Genomic DNA, 10,053 nt, shown 5'->3' on the forward strand with positions numbered 1-10,053 from the left:
GATAAAAATGATCTGAGGAGTGCATCTGACTCACCTCTTATGTTCAGGTGAATTAGGAGAAACTCAGGCAAGTTTTATAGATATCTCACTCTGCAGAAACAGAGCAAGAATGCAAATATCCTACATGAATACTTAAAGATAGGATGCAATGTCATAAAGCAGTCTAAAGCAAATGGTGCTTTATGAAAACATGCCAGAAGGATACTGGAAAGAAAACCTTTGCTGTGTTAAACTTACGACTTTTGGTTTGGTTATGACATTTCTTTGGTGGTTCTCTGAACTTCAGACTGAAGACTGCACTCATCAGAAATGTGCTGCCACACCTTGTGTTTTTTTGTTGTCCAGGTAAATTTGCAGTTCCGGAGACATCTAAAAGGAAAGATTTGGCCCACCTCCCTTGCTGATTCTACCCTTACCTTCCTGACATGAGTCCATCCCTGTGACTATCCCCAGCTTGGATCTGCTGACCACCTCCAGGTGTGGTGGGACAGGGCCGTCAGGAGAGGTGACTGCCTCAGGTCCTGCCCCTGCCTCCTCTGACTGGCAGACCTGGCAGCAGGTATTTAGGGGGTAGCTGAAGCTGGGTGAAATTGGGTTGAAACATTAAGCACAAGTGAATGAGGTAAATCCAAAGCCTGAGCACTGATCTGTCAGGCAACAGCTACGAGGTTTTAAAATGAATGCAGAGTCCAAACAGCAAGACTGTGAAATGAGGAAGATTACTGTAGTGTTTAAATTGATGTATTCACAGAGATTTATATATTACCACAGCCCTCCCCTACTTGCACATATACATGTATGGGTATAAATGTGTATATTCCAAGGTTGAAATATGTATGTTACTCATTATTGTGAACACCTCACCGGTCTTTTATCTGTAACCACATCTAGCAAAATGCTGTACTTAACAGTAATTGTCATTGTAATTAACATTGATTTCTAAGATGCCTCTTACATTTTATGTTAGGCTTCTGTGACTCACTGGTACTGATATGTGATCCACAGTTGCATAAAGAGCCTGTGTAATATATGGCCTGTCATCTCTAATACATTTTGATGCATTTTTCTGTGTTTTGCTATTTTGGGGCTTCTATCTGGTTTTGCAGACAAATGGCCTAATTCTCTGTTCTTTGTCATTTATTTGTATTTCATGCAATTCTTTTTTTGCACACATCTAAACTAAAGAAAGGAAAAAAATCACTCTGTAGAACCTCAGCGTCTCATAATAAGAGGCTGAATCCAGCCCTCCTAACTTTCATTTCAATCAGCCACAAGAGGAAAGGTTTAGTCCATTTGTTTAAAATATTTGTCTTTTTCTCCCTATTGGTAATTTCCTAGTGATTTCTTATAGTCACGAGGAAATGCCTACTATATAGATACATATATATTTGCTTCAGTATACACAGACTCTTTTGTACAGGAGTCTGAAATCTGTCACTGTTTACTGGGTGTGCAGTACCACCTTAACTGGTCCAGTCCAGCATATGTCCACTCTCTGAAGGGACCTGGGGAACTGCTTGCCTTGCACTACACTCAGTTTTCATCATAAGGAGCTTAGAGAATTCACTCAAAAGTTATCTCAGAGGGACCAGAAAAGAAGATTAAACAGCTTTCAAGCTTCAGAAAAGTGTCTGGTGTGGTGGGCTGAGGCTCTGGAGGATGTAGGTAATAAACTATGTGGATAATTTTTTAATTGAAATATTCAAAACAGCTATGTGGAATACACGGAGTATTGTATATTAATAAGAGCTCTTATGTAAGAATTTAAACTGTTCAGCTTATACCTGGGAATTAATATTTTATTCCTTTTCCCCCTACTAGCAACTGATTATGGATCTTGAGATTAGCTGTGTAAATGCATCTGGGTGCATGTGCAAGTAAGTACACATGGTATTCATATATGCTCATGTATGTTTGTACAAAAACTGCAATCATGACAGCAAGAAGGGGCAGCCCTTGCATTTAATTTGCCTCTGAGGATCATGCTTCATTCAATACTCTTAAATGCAAACTCCGTTGGTCACTGCCACATTGGCAGCTACCAGTTCCCAGCCCTGTTTAAGGAAATATCTAGTGTGCTGGGCTTCTGTCACTAGATCTCCTCAGTCCTTAATAACTCCCAACTAGCCACTACTGGGGTATGGTCTGCCTTCTATTGACCCTGGAGGCCAAAGAATTGTTGGTTGAATCTTGGCTGGATAGAAAGTAGGATGTGTAGAGGACCAGCAGCCATTTTAAGTTTTGACAGGTATTTGTTGTGCTGTCATGGCTGGATGCTAGTTAGAAAAACCGGTAAACCTTAAAAAAAAACTTCTGTTTTCAAACTGCTTCTTGACAAAAGTGATAAAACAAAAATCTGCAAGTAATTTCACATGACAGTAAGAGCTGAACATAGCTCTGCAGTAGACAAGTCCTTCTAGAAAGTCTTGGTAGAGAGGAAAAGTGACTCCCAGAAGTACCAGCTGTGAAAACCAGTTGAAATGTGGCTGAGAATTCTGAAATATTCAACATGTTGATGATGTTTTGGTAATACGGATGATAAATTCAATGCGTTAGGTACTCACACACACATGTTCTCACCATTTCTCTCATGCATGAATATGAATAGTTCCCATTCTGGTGTATGCAATTTTTTTGCTAACTCTGGAAAACCCATGGATATCGCTAAAGTAAGTCTTGCCAAATTGACAGCATTGATTTGGGAAAAAAAAAGTTGCTAGTTCAAACACAGAACTGAAGGCTTCTTAAATGTTACGCTGCTCATTTCCCTGAACCTGCATTCACCCAACAAGTTCAGCAAATAAATGCTTGAAGTAGAGCCAGTTGATGAAGATAATCTGCAGGGGTCAAAAGCCCAAAGAACAGACCCTGAGCCATTCAGCCAAGCACTCCTCTAAGTGCTTCTCCTTTAAAGATGAGTTCAAGATCTTGACTGCCTCAGGACCAAACTATAGAACTAGTAGAGCTTCTGTTGGCATTTGCAGCAACAACACAGAGATTATCAATAGTGTGCTCTGCAAGATCGTTGCCACTCATTCTGTCAAGGGTCAAGACATGATACCACACATTTTCAGGGACCCAACATTAAATCCAGAGGCTGTGAGCAGAAAGCTGCTGTTTCATCCCATTTATCATCAGCCTACTGCCATCAACTTACTTTGATGCTTACAGCTTTGTTGGGAAGCTAAAATCCTGTGAGGTGTTGAGCCTATTTAAGGTCAGTCCTTTCTGTCTTCAGATCACATCGCCACTACTGAAGGTCTCCCTTTTTGCTGCTTACTTTTTTTCCTTTAGAGAGATATATCAGTGTCAGGTAGTGATTTATCGCTGGACTGCATTAAATTTGTTCTAGTTTATAATGTACCAGTATTTTGAAAAAATATATTTAAAATATGTATAAAATATAAAGATGCAAAACAAGAGCAGTAGAGCTATAACTAGTTCTGAAGTGTTTGTGCCAGGGAAATAGGAGACCAGAAATGGTTTGCTTTTGCATTAAATGATAAATTCAGTAACACTGGGAAGGGTGATTTAGTCTTATCTGTGCTCTCTTTCTTTTAAGCTGATTATGCATAATCTCTGGAGAAGACTGATGGAAACCTTCATCTAGAATTCTGTAACATCAATAAAACCATCCAAGAACAATTGTTTCATAGTAAGCTCTCAATTTTCTAGAAAGCAGGGCATAAGAGTGTAGAAAAAAAAAACAACCTGGAATTGGGCAGCCCTGGCTATATATAAAGATGTGGGGGCAAGAGACTGGAAAGTAGCACCACAAAAGGGATTTGGGTGTTCCTTGCAACTTTGTATATTCTATGATTCTTTGATTTTATGTTTATTTTCAGGTAAACCTTCTTGTTCAGAAACATGCTCAAACTCCCTGGTAAGATGGTGACTACCATCAAGTCATGGCATTAGCCATTGAAAACCTCTTTGCTGCTTATGATGGGTTACTCTTTTTTTCCCAGCACACTTCTTATCTTTAGATGTCTATGTCATTTTTATCCAAACATTTCTCTATAATAACTTCTCACTGAATGACTTCTGAATGAAACCAACAGCTCTGTGGTTACATTTCCTTACTCTTCTGCCAAAGTAAATCTGGATTAACTCCCCAGAATTTGCTGAAATTTCTATTTCTTTAGGAAGGAATGGGAATTCAAAATCCACGTAGTCACTGTAGTATATAGTACATTGTTCTGTGATCCACTTTCATTTGGCATCAGTGCACGATGCTCATGATATGTTTTGAATATTGCAGCTGAAATAGAATGAATTATAATTGCACACTCGTGCTAGAGGTGCTAGCTAGCTTGCTTGCTTGCTACTTTTATTAACCAGTTTTTCCCTGTGTTTTCTCTTTCTAAGAAGAAGGTTGATACTTCTTTTGAAAAAACATTATGAACCTAGTCCAGTTTTTTGCGCTGAATTATATATGGAGTCACCATAATTGCAAATATCAGTCAATGCCTACACAAAAATGCAAGGCTAGACAAGTAATGGCTTTAGGTAAACACACATGTAGTCATACAATGGTTATGGTAACTGAGTATGCATTTTGTATGCAGAGTTGGATGAATGTTATGACAGCTTTCACAGCTGAGTTCAGTTCAGTGCTGTATATGACAAGAATTGTTGCTGTTCTTCCAGGATTAGCCTAAAAAGAAAGTGGCTCTTCCACTTTGGTCTTGTCTTTTAAGTCACACTGTATCTCAGACAATCACAGATAACCAGAATTCTCCCTTAGTCTGATCCTCTCTGAGATATGCTTACATGATTCTTGACAAATGTTTACTCAGTTCTTAAAAATCCTCAAGCTGAGAAGTTCCACAACCTCCTAAACTACCAATTGCAGTGCTTTACAAACCTTACTGTTAATACCATTTCCCCACTATTGTGCAGTTCAAGTCTTTCTTGCTGTAATTTGTGCCTATGTGATCTTTCCATAGGCACTGTGACACAGGGAAAAGGTGAATTCACTCTCTTTGCAACAAAGCAATCTGCTAGTTAGTGTCTCAAAAGCAGTAAGAAGCTCTGAGGTCAGTAGAATAAGGATCAGACTCCCAGTTTTCATAGAAAAGGGTATTAATTAGACATCATTTTGACAGGAGATGGTGGTCCTTTTCTACTGCTTTTACTGTTAAAAATTTTAAATCACTTCAAAATACAGCAGGTAAAAAGCCTTAGATAGGCCTTCTTTCTGCAAAGCGTGTAACTGTAAAACTCGAAGCCTTATCAGAAGCTTCCTGGATGATGACTTGTATTTATTTTGAAAAAACATTTCAAATATATTTCTTGTATTTATGTCAAGAAGAAGAAGGAGAGGAGGATTTTTCCTTCACTGTAATAGCTTATAGGGATTTTAGTTTAGTGACTCCCTTGGTGGGTACCACATTAAAAAGACCGATGTGAGATACTCCTGTCTATGTTTAGGCTAGTAATTGAGACAGGAGATCACAGAATCATAGAATGGATTAGGTTGGAAAGGACCTTAAATATCATTCCAAACTCCTGACCGTGGGCAGAGTTGCCACCCACTAGATCAACAAATGGGATCCTCAGTGCCCCACAGCATGGAGTCTCCAATTACTAAGACCCTTCACCCTGGCACTGGTTCCCACTTGGGTACTTGGTTGGACCAACCATTATTGTCCCTTCCCAGGTCTGAAACTTTATCCACATCCTTTTCTCTTTCCATTCCCAGAGCTTCATACCTTGCTTAGAGAGACTTCAGGGACAAGGGGGAGATTCCTCCTTCTGCTCCACGCAGAGTCTGGGGTCTAGTCTCCCTCGCCTTGCATGTTTTTGCTGTTTTTCTCCTCAGTGTTAGGAGCTCAGATCCCTGGAGGACTTGCAGATTTTGGAGTTCCCTGCAACTGAAGGTCTGGACAGCTCTGTCACTCCCTGAGACGTACATCTGGTTGTAGGCATCAGCACAGAAAGGTTGTGGCCCCTCTGTCTGGGTTTCTGCCTCAGCCTGACCATTGTGGTGAGTGATCATTATTTTTATTTCAATAGAGTGTGACTCCCTGCTACTCCTATATGAGAAGAAAGTTGTCCACCTCATGCTCTTGTTTTCAGGACCCCCTCACAATCATGACTCCCTGCTTTGCTGCAGAACATGCCTGCAGCAGTGCTGATCGCCTTGAAAAATGACCATGAGATGGAAGACTATCAAGCACAAACATCTGTCCAATGAGGGATTATTGAATGCTTGTATAGGATGGGTAAAGTTGTACCCAGAATGGGAGGAAGTAATCCCAGACTGTGAAAAGAGCCAAGAAAGACAAAAATATGTAAGACATCTGTCAGTGTGGATGGGCAATCTAATCTAGTGCCTGATGTGGTGGCGGCAACTCTGCCCGTGGCAGGGGCTCTGGAATTAGATCTTTGAGGTCACTTCCAACCCAAGCCATTCTATGATTCTATTTTACATAGATGAGGTGCTACCATTTGTGAAGCAGGATATATGCCATGCATGCAGCCTGTTCTCAAGACAAAGGTTTTTAAAATTTGTACTTCATTTAGGCTATGGTTTTCATAGCTAGTGTGAATGCAAATATCAAGTGAAGGACATTTATAGTCACTCTTTTTACTGAATACATTACGAAGATGGGAGTGGCATAACTTCAAACTTGTGTTTTCCACTCACTCAGACAACTTTTGCAAGTAGCCTTCAAGTTATTTGTTGCATGCTATATGTCAAGTCACTTACAGAGGTGGGAACAGCAGCCTTGCCCCCAGGTGTGTTTCTTTAATCATTGGAGTGTATATCTTCCCAGAGCAACAATTACCACTTCATGCATTTGTTGCTACACGGAATATTAATATTGTAATCATGTCTGTCTTCTCAGAGGACTTGTATTTTATGGCAGCAGTTCAATACTGCTCAGTATTTGGAGTTAAAGGAAATACAAGAGTTGGGGACTTCAAAGGCCTCCTCTGAAAAAAATGCAAAAAGCACTCACTGGAAATCATCTATCTCCTCAGTTTAAAATCAAAGCAAACACACACACACAAATATTTACGCATCTGCATGTTACACAAGAGATTCAACTGAATGTATATGTGTTTGACTTTCCAGGAAGTAGACCTTGCCCTATAAAGAATACGTTACCAAAGTGTTCCAAGGCTAGTTAATGCAGATACTGTAAGCTTATATTACATGATGGCAGATGGATACAAACACCTTATAACATTAATTTTCTTATTAGATCTCATCTGACAAAATCCCCAGTTACTTGCAGTCTCTCATGAACCATCATTCTTTTGCAGATACGTGCCTAATAAACTTAAATTTTGAAAACGAATATTTGCACTTACCAATATCAAGGGAGAATTAAAATCAAACATTGCAGTCTTCTGGGAAAGTCAGAAGTAAAGCACTGCTTTCAATAATCAATAAATCAACCAAGCAAATCTCCAGGCTGTTCTTACAAGCGGATATGTCATCAGGTGAAGCAAAGATTTGCCACAGAAACCACTAAGTAAACGCTTCTGCCGCTTAGCAGTGCTTTGTTTTGCATTGTCAGCTGCAGATGAAAGCACATGCATGCACAGACCTGTTTTGCATCCCAAACAGAGACAGTGCCTGGACCAAAGCACTCATATATTGCCCTCAGCAGGTTGGGCTTGGGAGATATCCTCTGTATTCTCTTTCTCAATCTCGTACTGTTCCATCTCCATTTGCTTTGTGCCTGCTGCATTTTGTATTTTGCAGCATTTAAAATACTAGGGAAATGTTACTGGATCCTTTTACAGGCTATCAAAAAATTATAATGGTCTTACACTTTGCTGATCTGCATCCACCTGTGACAATTAATGCCCCGAAAGTAGCTTTCCTCCATAATAAATGTCCAAATGAATAGCAAGAATGTGAGCTATCTACTTGCAACAGTACCATCATTTTCTTCCACGATATCTCAGAAAACACATACCAGAAAATAAAAAGTCTTACTAAAATATGAAAGAGCTTCATCACCATGAACGAAATGCATTCTGTACTGTGCTTATTTTTGTGCTTATACAGCAGGTATTGTGCATTTACTAAATTTTGTTTGAATCCTAGCTTATGGATTGAGACCTAAAATCCTAGGTAGTCAGATAACTGCCCCTAAGGGTCAAATACAAAGGTTTAGATGTACATGTTATTGCTATCCCCAGCCTCTGTTCGCTGGCATTTATTTTCCTTTCTATAGTTGCTGAGCTTTGCCTCTGTCTCAGAGGGAATATGAATGACTCATTGTTTATCGATAAAAACTCCTTTTTCATTCTCTAATTCATCTCTCTTTTCTCAGACTCCTTCCCAGTGAATGTGGCGAGAGACCAAGGAAACAGACACGCTACTAACATTGAGGTGCTCTTCTGAGAGCTGCCTCCCCTTCACAGCCAGATCTGCCAAAATTATCAGATGGACAATGTGGATTCTGATCATGAACATGAATTCTAGGATGAAATCTGTATGCTTTAAGCAGCTGAGTTGTGCCTGCGAGTGGTTGAAAACAACAGGGGCTTGTAGCTGTGACAGATGCTGTGTATGGGGCAGTAGTATAGGTATATAGGAACCTTGGGTATTGTGGGACATGAGCAACGAACTCAAAGCTGGAGGCAGTCTCTCCCCTCCTAGCAGATACAGCAGATTCACAGGATACAGAGGATCTGGCAGCTGCACCCCCACTGCATTGCAGCTGATACCACAAGAGCCTATTGTCACATAGAAATATAATATTGCTCTTGGTGGTGGCCTGAAAACTTTTTACATGATCTTGGAGTCTTTTTGTGACTCATCAACTAACCTTACCTGATGGCTTTATAGTATTGGCATTTATCAGTGTTTACTTGTTCTTCTTTTCATTCTGCTTTATCTAATTTTTGTATAGAAGGCCTCCTTTCCATGACCTTTGCCTTTTCCTTGTCCTACACCCATTAACTGCTAACTGCCCTCATCAGAAAAGGCTAATTTCTTTATATTGGCAAGTCCAGGGCCTCATGAAATCAGAGGTGAAACTCTTGAGAGCTGGAGTAAAAGTGACTCTTTTTAATCAAAGGACTTGAGGAGAAAAGCAAAACAGAAGGCAGAGACAGTGAGTTCAACCTATGGCAAACTCCAAAATGATCAAAAGCTGACAGAGGGCTCCAGTCTTCCTAGATACTCATGCATCCAGGATGACATGGCTGATCTAAGAACCGAAGCCTATTATAGTTACCACCCTCTCAATAAATACCAATCTAATTATAATGTTCCTTCAAATCTGGAGTGTGTGGGCACTAGGGCTACTTCACTATTGGCTGCAGTATGATTTTATTTTCAGTGACTGGTATTCATTGGTCACTGCACAAATTTCCTCCCAAAGTCATAATTTCTGAAATGTGGCACTTTTCATTAAGATGACAAATGCTGGCATTTGGCGGGATGTGGTATTGATTGCATCAGGCTCTGAAATAATGGCCAGGAGCAGAACAACACAGAAGTCAACAGTGCTGGGCTGGATCTGGATGATTCCCTAGAGCTTTTTTCCATTCTCCACTGTATTTCTGACTTACTGTGAATGAAGTCACTTAACATGCTGATTTGCTGAACTATCTATCAAGTGAACTGTTCAAAGCAAAGATGGGGCCAAACGACATAAACAAAACAAGGGTACTGTTCTGAGTGACAGAGGCAGTTCTCCACCTGCAAGGATTTTATTACCTACTACTGCAAAAGTGGGTTCAAGCATTGAACAGTTTCCACTGGATGAAAGAAGGGGTTGGAGATCTTTCTGCAAACATACACCACAGGGAAATGCACATTTTGCAGTCCTGGCTCTTTTAATTGCTAGTGAATCTGGACATCATTTTTTAATTTCTCATAGTTCTCTTCAGTGAACACAACCAAAAATCTCTGGTTCTGATGAGGAATCCAAATAGCCACATTCTGATAATCTTGTCCCTGCAAAACTCTGTGAGACTCCACTCTTTTCTGTACAAAATGAGAGATCATCCTCCATGCTTAAACGTATTTAATATCAAGGAAGATATGAGCAATTAGGCTGCCTTCTGCTCAAGACTGCT

The 10,053-nt window shown here is 40.0% G+C and overlaps 1 long non-coding RNA gene across 1 annotated transcript; it reads left to right on the forward strand.

Moving 5' to 3' along the window:
* Positions 1-351: 351 nt before the first annotated feature.
* On the forward strand, positions 352-3,641 carry LOC149919993 (uncharacterized). Its single transcript, XR_016460817.1, has 3 exons — positions 352-559; positions 1,822-1,877; positions 3,563-3,641. It is a non-coding gene; the product is annotated as an uncharacterized LOC149919993 (long non-coding RNA).
* The last annotated feature ends 6,412 nt before the right edge of the window (positions 3,642-10,053 follow it).

This window comes from Phasianus colchicus, chromosome 1 (assembly GCF_987193195.1).
Source record: "Phasianus colchicus chromosome 1, bPhaCol1.hap1.1, whole genome shotgun sequence".
Lineage (NCBI taxonomy): Eukaryota > Metazoa > Chordata > Aves > Galliformes > Phasianidae > Phasianus > Phasianus colchicus.